This window comes from Pristis pectinata, chromosome 15, assembly GCF_009764475.1.
Source record: "Pristis pectinata isolate sPriPec2 chromosome 15, sPriPec2.1.pri, whole genome shotgun sequence".
NCBI lineage: Eukaryota > Metazoa > Chordata > Chondrichthyes > Rhinopristiformes > Pristidae > Pristis > Pristis pectinata.
This window is the reverse complement of record NC_067419.1, coordinates 32,046,914-32,059,296: the sequence shown is the minus strand read 5'-3', so window position 1 is coordinate 32,059,296 and position 12,383 is coordinate 32,046,914. Positions and strand designations below refer to the sequence as shown.

Here is a 12,383-nt window from a genome sequence, read left to right as displayed (position 1 = left end):
GCAGCACCTGGCGAGACCTTTCAAAGGGCAACAACAATAATGTGAAAGCCCAGAGGGGAATGGTTATTTTCCTCAAGGGTTCTACTTTAACCAAACACCAGTGACTGCAATAGTTGAACGCTGATGCATTTAGTTGATAATTTTACTTACAATCTGTCGTTGGGGCCCGGCATAATTGCACTAATAGCAACTTGTGAGAAAGCGAAACAATTGTTTCAATCCTTTGTTACAGAGAGATGTGAAGCAACGTTACATAGCAGCTCCAAGATAAGGAAACATTTCCAATAAGCATATGCACCAACGGTTTGTCACAGGCTCGTCTTTTGTAAGTATACAATGTAATTATTTGTTTTCAATTGTTGCTGACTGAGCAAATCGCTTAGTTGATTGAGGAAAGTAAGAGGGGTTATGAATAATAATCCTCTCAAGAGTAGGGGAGGGAAGTCGTTAACAGTAATAAATAAAATTCTCAGATATCCCACTGATGAATATATCAGAAACGGATTCCATTGCTCCCGAGTTTACAGTTGACCTTATAGAGATCTATACCTCCTCTGGGTAGCCAATAATGCTCAGGTACTGGAGCTGGGAGATATCCAATAAGGGGTTTCCGAGTCTATAGACTCTGCCCTTTGGCTCTCTTGAAGTTGTTCCTCTGCCCTTGCATAATGGCAGATTCATTTTTAAAAGAAGTAAACAGGGAAAAAAGCTTGAAAGCAAGGAGTTCTGCTCTTCAAGGAAAAGTAATACCAGGGATGAACTGTATAACATGTCTGCAAACAGTGTTGCAAAGCCTTGAAAGGGTAAGTATGTTGAACTTTAAATGTTTACAGTGCTAAAGGACACGTGGGTTCTTTTCTGAAACAATCTAAATCTGTCCTGATCATCCCTCATGACCCTGAATATTCATTTGTTTCCATTGGTGATCTATTTCCACTATAGAAACAAGGGACTGCAGATTCTGGAATCTAGATGAAAAACACTATGATGCTGGAGGAACTCAGCAGACAGTCAACGTTTCAGGTCAGGACCCTTCCTCGGGACTGAAGATAGGAAAAGGGGAAGGCCAATATATAGGAGGGAAAAGCAGAGCAGTGATAGGTGGACAAAAGAGGGGAGGCGGGGTAGGCACAAGGTGGTGATAGGTAGATGCAGGTAAGGAACAGTGATAGGCAGGTGCGGGGGAGAGCAGATCCACCGGGGATGGGTCAAAGGAAAGGGGGGGGGGGGGGTGCATAGAAAAAAAAGAGAGAGGAAAGAAGAGGCATGGTTGGGGGGGGAGGGGTGTGGGGATTACTTAAAGTGGGAGAATTCAACAATTGTATTAATTGTATTTCCACTATATTCCTGAAAAGAGGAAACGATTGCTCCCTGTTTACCCAATCAAGAGTTTTAACAATTTTAAAAGCTACAAACTGACCCCTGTTATCCATAAACCTTTCTGCAGAAATCATCTCTGGTTTGTCATCAAACTTTCCTATCTCTGGCATCATCCTGATAACAATAATGTTATGATTTCTCCATGATTTGATGCACTTTCCATAATTGCGCTAACTGTGATATAATCATTACTTGCTGCAGGTTTTTAATTGCCTCTTTGCTAATGTACTCTGCACCATCATTTATGAAAGCCAAAAATCTTTTGGACGCTTTCTATGCCTTTTTCTTCCTGCCTTCACCCTTGCATTTAACTATATAATTGATCCAGTAGGTCTTGCTCTACGTTCACATCCTTAAGAATGTGTTGAATGTGTAAGCCCCATTTTTTGTGCTTTTACTCCCAAAGTGTAAGATCTTGCACTTCTTGGCATTAAACTGTATTAGTTGTAGTTTTCCTATTCAACCAATACGTGTCTTTTTGGTTATTTTATGGTTCATCTTGATTGTTCCAAAATCCCTTATGTCATTGGCAAATAGAGATATTGTGTTCTTTTATATTCAACTTTTATAGACCCCTGAGGCATATTACTTCTGAGTTGAATGATCTTAGACCAGCCTTGTGTTGTTTGTCTGGTCAATCAATATTCTCTCCATGTCACTATATTTCTGTTGTACAATATGTCAGAATTTTTACAAAAACCTTCCTTGTGCAAGCCTGATAAGAGCGGGAGTGCATGTTAACTCTTGCATATGTTATTTTTTGAAATATTTTTTGAAGAATTGGAAGGTAAAGAAAATGCTGAAACTCTGAACATTAAATTTTGAAAAATATGCACCAGGTCAATTAGCATTTAAAAAGAATAAAGTTAGGTTACAATGTTTTTGGTCCATGCCATTCATTAGTTTGCCTCTGTGGTATCACAGGAACCTAACCTACACTATCTGTTGCAAACCAAATCAGAGTCTTGACTTGCCTGTGACATCATAGCTATTTCTAGCTTTTATTTAGGTCATTCTAACTATGGGTAAAAAATATTAATTTTTAATTAAACAGTCAATAATTGATGTGAAATTTCAGAGAACGTGCTTTGCCTTTGGCTTGCAGGAGGTAGTTTGTCAACGACTACTTGAATTTAAAGCACCTTTAATGTACTAAAACTCTTAAACTATAACGATGGTAACGGAGGTGTTAGAGATGTGGAGCAATATATAATCAGCATGGGAGTTGCCCATAGATGAGAAACAATATTAGGTGTAACCTCAGACCACTCCTGAAGTGATATGGTACAGGGTTAAAGGTCACATTTTTAAATATGAGCTCTGGGTGTGGTTTTAACCAAAAGTTAAGACTGGAACTAATTAAGAGCAAAACTATGCAGATGATCCTTGGGGGATGTATAAAGTGAAAAAGGATGGAAATATTGACCACAACCCACAAAATGGCCACACTGCCTAAGAATGTTATTAACTCCTTGTACTGAGATGGTTTTGGAATTGTGAGAAATACACAATAGATGTGAAATATTTAAAAAAGAATGATTGGACAGATCAGGGAAGAGCTGGTGGTGGCAACATGCTCATAAACTTTGTCCAGAAAAGGAGATTCAGTGATATTTCGAGCATAAATGAGTGAAATACTGAGTTTTTATGAACAGAGTGGTGGACGCCTGGAATGTGTTCCCTGGTAGGGCGATGGAGGCAAATTCATTGGGGGCTTTTAAGAGGGGCTTGGATGGGCACATGAATAAGAGGAAAATGGAGGGATATGGGCATTCTGTAGGTAGAAGGGAATAGTTATGTCGGCACAACATTGTGGGCCGAAGGGCCCATTCTGTGCTGTACTGTTCTATGTTCTATAAGGAGTTTCTGTAACATGAGAAAACAATTTCTAAAGAAAGGAAGCAATTGATAATTCTATGCAGTATACACAATATACAGATTTAAGGATTATTAGCTGCAATAGTAATATGTTTTCAATTAAAACTCTAGGTGGCAATAAAGACCAATCTTCCATTTGTAATGGTAAATCTTGAAGCAATTGTACATCGTCCTTTCATTTTTATCTAAATAGCAGGAACATGCTTGATCCCCGGCCAGTCATTGACAATGTTCACTTATGTAGTGTATCAGCCTTGGTTTGGTAGCTGCACTCATGTACTTAAATCAGGAAGCTGCGGGTTCAAGAGGTACTCTGGAGTGTTGAGCACATGACCTCGGCTGGCACTTGCTTGCATTACTGAGAAACTGCTGCACTGTCAGAGATGCCACCTTTCAAATCAAACATTAAACTGAAGCCCCATTTACCACCTTGGATAAATGTGAAAGGTTCAGAGCCATTACTTGAGCAAGGGTAATGGAGTTTTCTTGTTGTCTAGGGCATTGTTTATCACTTAGTTATGATCACCAATATATCATGTATCTCATTATTGTTTATGGTATGCGGTTGTGTCTATATTTCAAAACTTTCACTCTGGAGACGTGTGTACAGGAATTTTAATAATGAAGGAGCGCTGCAGAATCAGGGGTATAATGCTTTGATTGATGGCATTTATATGTAGCTCCATCCGCTTTGTCAGATGGTCATAAAAGATTCTATGGCCATTATTATGAAAGAAAAGATTTAGCCATTATCCAACACTGCTGAAATAGTTTATCCAGACATTATCACATTGCTGTGTGCAGGGAAAGCTATGCACAGATTGGGTCCCAGACTTTCTGCTTTTCAAAAGTAATGTCATTAGCTGTAACATGTTTTGGGATATCCTAAAAGGGGTGTGATTGCTACACCATATGCAATTCTAGCTTTCATTCTGAGGAAACAATCCTGGCACGGTTCTGGGCTCACTGTCAGATGTGATGCTGGAGAACCAGTTACCATGCTAGGGAATGAGTGCTGCACCATTTACAGACTTATTAGAGGGAATCAGAATAACAGTCAACATACATGGCTATACAAAATGAGCTACATTTCCTGAGTTCAGCACCAGCATTTTAGCCAACTCTTGAACTGCTTATCTTACTTGACAAGTGTGCTCTCAACTAAAGGCTACTTTACAACTGCTCTCTTGTGATCTTGATCCTGGGTTTACATTAGGTACCATTACTAATCATTCCACAGATATGGTATCAGTCAGTGAAAGTTCCAGAATAGGTTTCAAGACATAACAAAAATCAGTCTAGACTCCTCATGTGTACAGAAATGTTAAACAATTATTTATCAAAAGGATACACCTACCTATTATATTTCATAAATACAATAGAACTCAGTGTATATTATATGATGACAGCCAGTGGTAGCTGCATAGAGAAGTTCTGGAAATTTGAGTCATGTTATTGACATTTTCAAATATTTATTTCTTTATCTCTTCACAGGTGCTGCTGAACTTGTTAAGCATTAAACTAATTTTCTGTTTAGATTTCTTCAAACCCTGATCACTTCTTCTAATTTCTAGATGAATTCTCCTCTGACCACAGAACAGAATCCAAACACACTTTCACGTAGAAGCTTCTATAACATTCACCTCTTTCACAGTTATTCCTTAATTGAATTCAACTTCCTCCTCCTCCCTGACCATTTGCACATCTGGTATTTGCAGTGGCTTCATTCTGCTTCTCCCCTCTCTGTCATCAGGGACCTTTCCATAGTTTCACATTTGCTGTCGCAGTGCAAGTTTCCTTCTGTGGTTTCTCCCAATCCTGAGTGGTCTCTTGTACAGGACCCCAAGGTTCTGTTCTTGGACTCTTCCCTTTACGTATTTGGATGTTTTCCCTTGTACTATAATCTGTAAACACAGGATCATTTTTCACATGTTAACTTGCAGTTAAATTACAGGGGGATCTTGACCAGCTGATTAAGTGGGCCAAAGAATGGCAAATGGAGTTTAATTAAAATAAGTGCGAGGTGTTGCACTTTGGAAAGTCAAATCAAGGTAAGACTTTCACAGTGAATGGCAGGGCCCTGGGGAGTGTTGTCGAACAGAGGGAGCTTGGATTTCAAGTACATGGTTCCCCGAAAGTGAAGTCACGGGTAGACAGAGTAGTGAAGAAGGCTTTTGGCATGCTGGCCTTCAGTCAGGGCGTTGAGTATAAAAGTTAAGAGGTCATGGTGCAGTTGGATAAGACGCTGGTGAAGCTGCACTTGGAGTATTTTGTTCAGTTTGGTCACCCTGCTATAGGAAAGATGTTATTAAACTTGAAAGAATGCAGAAAAGATCTACATTGCCAGGACTTGAAGGACTGAGTTATAGGGAGAGGTTGGACAGGCTAGGACTTTATTCCTTGGAACATAGGAGGCTGAGGGGTGATCTTATAGAGGTGTATGAAGGGCATAGATAGGGTGAATGTACTCAGTCTTTTTCCCAAGGTTGGGGAATCAAGAACTAGAGGGCATCAGTTTACGGTCAGAGGGGAAAGATTTAATAAGAGCTTTAAGGGCAACTTTTTTTTTACACAAAGGGTGGTATCTATGTGGAATGAGCTGCCAGAGGAAGTGGTTGAGGCAGTTACAATAACAACTTTTAAAAGACAGTTGGACAGGTACATGGATATCAAAGGTTTAGAAGGTTATGGGCCAAACGCTATCAAATGGGACTAGTTTGGATGGGTATCTTGGTCGGCATGGACTACTTGGGCTGAAGGGCCTGTTTCCATGGTTATGACTATGACTCCATAACTTCTAACAAACAGCTCTATTTTGTCACAATTGCCCTCAACACCACAATCCCTTCCCTATTCCGAAACAGTCTTTTTGATGTCAATTTGGGTAAACCACGACTTTCTCCATATGACTTTGGGAAGGCTACCTTGTGTTGCTGTTGGCATATTTATAGTCTACATGGACTACAGCAGGGGTTTTGGCAAAGTCCTGCCTGACAGATTGATCAGAAAAGATCAACCCCATGAGATCCAAGGGAAAGTGGCTGGTTGGATGCAAAATGCCTCAGTGACATAATGAAGTTATTATAGTTAATGGGAGTTTAGATGTCCATAAAACCACTTACTCTGCTGTTCAGTGGAGAAACGCTGCAGCTATAAAATTAACAGAAACACATTTTTACATCATAACATCTATTATGTTCATCTCTCCCACAAATATTCCTTATTGAATACAATTTCCTTCTTGTAAATCCTGACCATTTACAGCATTTGATAAGGTCAATGGCTTTGTTCTGTTTCATCCCTCTCTGTCGTGGGACACCCTTCATAGTTTCATATTTGCTTGTCTACATGCAGCCAAAACATCATAGAGACCCTTGCTTTTCAAGTTAGGTTCAAATGGAATTCATTTGGGATAAGTGCATTGGGGAAAGGAAAACAAAGCAAGAAAATGCACAATAAATGGCAGGCAACTAAGAAGAGTACAGTAACAAAGAGAGCTTGAAGTGCGGATGCACCAATCAATGAAGGTAGCAGGACGGATAGGTAAGATTAAGTCCTTCTCATGTACACAGGTAAACTGGTGTCTACATTGGAAAAGCTGTCCCACAGACTAATCAAGCAACAGCCTGACATTGTCATATTCACAGAATGGTACCTCATAGATAACATGCAGCAGTCTCCTCCATCACAAACCCCAAGAACATCCTGTCCAACTAGCAGGACAAACCCACTACCGTTTGTGGGACAGTGGTAAACAGGAAGGAGGAGGTAGTCATGGGAGTCCCCAACATTGATTCCAGACCCTATGACGTCTCATGGCATCAGGTTAAACATGGGCAAATCCTTTCTCAGCTAATTAGTCAAGGCTTCTCCACATTGAGCAACACTTGGAAGAAGCATTGAGAATATGTAGGCTACTGAATGTACTTTGGGTTAGGGACATTAACATCAATCGCCAAGAGTGGCTTGATAGCAAAATCACTCACTGCATTGGCTGAGTCCTGATGGACGTAGCTGCCAGATTGGATCTGTGGCAGGTAGTGAATCTGTAGCAGAAGACATAAAGATAACCCAATCTTGTGTTCACCAATCTATCTGTAGCAATTGCATCTGTCCTTCATAGCATTGATGGAGTTCACCACCATATAATCTTTGTGGAAACCAAGTCCCATCTTAATGCTAAGTATATCCTCCAATGTGTTGTATTGCACCAAAATCATGCTAGCGGAATAGGCTTGGAGCACATCTAGCAGATCAGAACTGGGCATCGTGAGGTGTGGTGGACTATTAGCAGCCTCAAAAATTTACGTGACCACAATCTGTAATCTTATGGCCAGCACATTCCTCATTCTATGATTACAATTAAGTTATGGATGTAGAATAAGGAGGGCAGAAGGGCATGCCAGAAGCAGCACCAGGCACACCTAAAAATGAGATGCCAACCTGGTGAAGCTGCAAACAGTACATGCAAGCTAAACAACATGCAGTAAAGAGAGCTGTGACCTTATTCAATGGATTAAGTCAAAGCTCTGCAGCCTTGCCTCATCTAGTCATGAATAGTGTTGGACAGCTAATGGAAGGAGAAGGCTCCAAGAACATCCCTATTCTCCATGATTTTGGAGCACAGCATGTGAATGCTAAAGACAAGGGTGAAACATTTGCAACCATGAATAACCAGAAGTTGCAAGTGGTTTCTGTATTCACCTAGTTCCTTTCGAATGCTACAGTTGAATTTGTCTCTGCTCCATTCCGAGCAGAGTACTCCTAGCTTTCATCATTGCTGTGCTTCAAGCAAAAAAGTTTCCTTGAGTCAGTTTTGATTCTTTTGCCAATCACCTTCATTCTATGTCCACTTTTACTTGACATTTCTGCCAACGGTTCTCTCTTTCTATTCTCTATACCCTTCATGATTTTACGTACTTCCATCAGATCTTCTCCGAACTTTCTCTGTTCCAAGATAAACCACTCCACCACTCTATCCACACTCCATGTACAAATTTGCAGGTGACACCACTGTAGTGGGCCGGATCTCAAACAAGACAGAGTACAGGAAAGAGATAGAGAGCCTAGTGGTATGGTGTCAAGACAACAACCTTTCCCTCAATGTCAGCAAAACAAAAGATCTGGTCATTGGCATCTGGAAGCAGAGCAGAGTACACGCCACTGTCTCTATCAGTGGTGCTGAGGTGGAGATGGTTAAGAGCTTCAAGTTCCTAGGTGTAAGTATCATCAACAATTTGTCCTGGTCCAGCCACGTGGACACTACGGCCAAGAAAGCAAACCATTGCCTATACTTCCTCAGAAGTCCTAGCTGCAAACCCTAGGGAACACCATTCTCTTTCAGTCTGAAAAATAAACTTTCACCACTAGCTAAGTATGCCCATGTCAATATCTTCCCAAATAAGTTTTAAAAAGAATTAATAAGAAAAGCAACACAAGTAGAAAGGTTGGTAAAGTAAGCTTACTGTATACTTGCCTTCATTGGTTGAGCCATTGAGTATAAAAGTTGGCAAGTCATGTTGCAACTGTATAAAACTTTGGTTCAGCCATATCTGGAGTACTATGTGCAGTTTTGGTCACTGCTATTAGCTATAAGGAGAGGTTGGATAAACTTGTATTGTTTTCTCTAGCGTATTGAAGACTGAGGGGTGACCTGATAGAAGTATATAAAATTATGGGAGGTGAAAACAGGGTAGATAGTCAAAGTCAAATATTAGCGAGCATAGATTTAAGGTGAGAGCAGGAAAGTTTAAAAGAGATTTATGCGACAAGAATTTTACGCAGGAGGTGGTACGAACTTGGAATGCACTGCCAAGGGAGGTGGTGCAATGCTTAAGGGGCATTTAGACAGTCAAATGAACAGACAGGGAATGGAGGGATATAGACAATGTGCAGGCAGATGGGATTAGTTCAAATTGGCATCATGGTCAGCACAGACATGGTGGGCCGAAGGGCCTGTTCTGGTGTTGCACTGTTCTATGTTCTCTCTACTCTCAGTTTCCTGTTATTGAGCCAATTTTCTGCCTTTGTATAACTGTCCCTTGATGATAAGCCTATTAGGTGGCACCTTATCAAATGCCTTTTGTATGTCCATATATTCTACATCAACTTCATTTCTCTCATGGACTTTATGTAGTATGTGATCAAACAATTCCATTAAGTTGATTAGACATGACTTATCTTTAACAAATCCATGCTGACTTTCTCTAATCAATCCATACTTGTCCGAATAACTGCTAATTCTGTCCCTGATTATTGTTTCTAGAACTTTCCCCCAAAAAACTAAATACTGAAAATAAAGGGAAAATTCATTGCAGCACTACATGCCTGTCATCTTACACCCCTCCTCAGTCCACTAATTGCCTCGAAATCCTTTCTCATCATTCCCTTTCTCCTCTTTATACTGGCCATCTCTCCTCCCCACTTTCAGTTCTGCAGTGTTTTGACCCAACACGTTAACAATTCCTTTCCAGCCACAGATACTGCTTGACCTGCTGAGTTCTTCCAGCAGATTGTTTGTTGCTGTTGAAGATTCAGGGCACTCCAGTTTATTACAGACAAAATAAATGGAGCATGGGGAGATGGTAGACTATAGACTTCTTCATTCACTGTCAAGTAAAACTGCTTTTGTTAGGCCCTAGGAGTTTGTGCTGACAGAGGTTAAATGAATTAAATGAATCACACTGTCATGGGAGTGAATGTACAGAAACAATCAGCTCGAATCTGAGTCTGTGACCACTCAGTGTAGTGGTTTCAAATATATATGTGTACTATAAGTCTGACATTGTATCTGATGAGGTAATAAAGAATGCCAAATATTTACAATCCTGTGAGGTTCATGTGCCATTAGAGCTTTTAAACATTATTTGTGAAGTAACGTAACCAAACATTTTCAAGCTGCAATGAAAACTAAATTGATAATGTTTTCAGAAGCAATTGTGCACTTTTTCTTTTTAGATTATTTTTCTCCCCCATCAATTCCCTTGTTACTTCCTTCCTCAGAGATGTTCAATATGTTGATAACTTGGTGAGGAATGACTTCACTGGAGTATAAGTCATTTTCAGTACCTCCACAGGTGAGCATTGTTCATTTTTCTGCCTTGACCATTGGCTCAATCAATACTTCTTGATTATGCCAGTGTGAAGTGCCCTAGCTTTATATGAAGGCAAGTTGTTTTGTTTACAAGAGTATCATAGTTGCGTTTTTCCGTCATGAGTACTAGAGGTTGTTGGATAATAGTCAGTAAACCCTATATAATATTTTCATCCCAAATCCGGAGATATGGAGGACAATGTCAGTACCACAAGATCAACTAACTGTGTTCCCCATTTTAGTGTCTGTCAAGATCTCATTTCACTGCTTTTTTATGTAAGTAATGACTAACGCACATGACTCAGTAAGTTAACATTGCACACTAGTAGCAGATTGAATCTGTGCATATAATTACTCTGGTGTCTTGACACCAAGGAACAATGTGTGACTCAAAGGATGAGGTGTTGTTGCCTTTCTTTTGTCCAGTTTATCTAGAGATTTGTACAATTTGTCCTTACAGACACACTGTACTTTGAATTTCCAAATATGGAAGATGGTTCAGATGACTGCCATGTCACAGGTACCTGGTGTGGCCCAGCCTTGTACCAGGTACCTGTGACATGGCAGTCATCTGAACCTTGTATCTAGAGATTTGTACAATTTGTCCTTACAGACACACTGTACTTTGAATTTCCAAATATGGAAGATGGTTCAGATGACTGCCATGTCACAGGTACCTGGTGTGGCCCAGCCTTGTACCAGGTGGAACACCTTGCACCTGATGGTCAGATCCTTACACAAAGTACCAACTTTCAGATGCTACTCATGAATTCTTGCTTCTAGTTCTTGCTGCAAATCCCCACCTATCCAGATAAGATGCACAGCATCTTCAACTGGTCAGGGATGACTATGAAATGGAGAAAAGATTAGCCAGCCCAGTTTCTAAAGGATAGACTGCATTTTCTTCAGCCCGTAAACGTCATCTTAAATTCAATCTGGATGTCTATGTGTTTCAATGTGAATAATTATAGATCTGAGCAGAAGATGCCTAATCTTCCAGAACAGGGACATTTTGACTTCAGTGCTTTCTTTGATCGTCACTCTTTTTACCTTCATGACAGACTAGTTAAGAAAATGAAAGCATCACATGGAGTTGGCAGTGAAAAAAAGGACAATCTTGCTTAACTCCAGGTCAAATCAATCAAGTGTCTGATTCCTATCTGTTGCTTAAAACTGTGCTGTGGATATTGAATTAAAAGCAACTTGACCCAATTGTAAATTATTTTTCTGCACCCCATCTTAGACAACTCCTCCATTATGTGCATGTGTGAGTTTCCATTTAAAGTTCTTTCCTGGTTAAAACTTAACTTTTTGTTCTGAGTATCAGCGATTGTGTCTCTGAATAAACTTAGACTGCAGCAGATGCTTCCACCAAAGGCACATTTACTTTATCACCAGATCCACAGCAGACTTGGCTCAAATGGCCATCACATGGATACGAGCTTGTTCAACAATATGTATCAACAACATCTGACTCCTTTTGTTTTTGGTAATTTATATTTGGCAACATCTTCTGGGCATTGCACATGGTTCCAGGGGCATACTTCCAGTGGGTAAGAGGCAATCAATCCATGGCAACAGAGCCAAGCACTGGCAAACCACCACTTCACTAACATGTATTGGTCTGGGGCATCCCAAAAGCCCATGTCATTTCCTGCAACGTGATAGGGCCTTCCAATCTCTCCCAATTTCTGTCAAGGAGAATCACCAAAGAAGGATAGGAATGCCTTGGACTAAGTTCAAGGTGGATATGTCACTTTATCCACCTGCAGAAAAATAAAGAGACACAAGAGACTGCAGATGCTGGAATCTGGAGCAACAAATAATCTGCTGGAGGAATTCAGGGGGTCAAGCAGCAAAAAGGAATTGTCAAAGTTCATGTCTAAACCCTGCATCAGGTCTAAGAGTGGAGAGGGGAGATAGCCAGTATAAAGAGTCAAGTCAAGTTTATTGTCATATGCACAATTACGGTGAGGTACGGGCACAATGAAAAACATGCTTGCAGCAGCATCACAGGCACATAGATTCAGAC

At 40.3% G+C, this 12,383-nt stretch overlaps 1 protein-coding gene across 2 annotated transcripts in view; it reads left to right on the top strand.

Moving 5' to 3' along the window:
- The first annotated feature begins 10 nt into the window (after nt 1-10).
- Nucleotides 11-12,383, top strand: part of tbc1d30 (TBC1 domain family, member 30) — an 83,419-nt gene continuing 71,046 nt past the window's right edge. The window contains exon 1 of one of the 2 annotated variants that reach the window (XM_052029940.1): nt 11-325. The gene's annotated coding sequence lies outside the window, so the exon portion shown is untranslated. Of the gene's footprint in view, nt 326-968; nt 1,024-12,383 lie in introns of those variants that run through there. The other variant, XM_052029944.1, reaches the window with a different exon arrangement.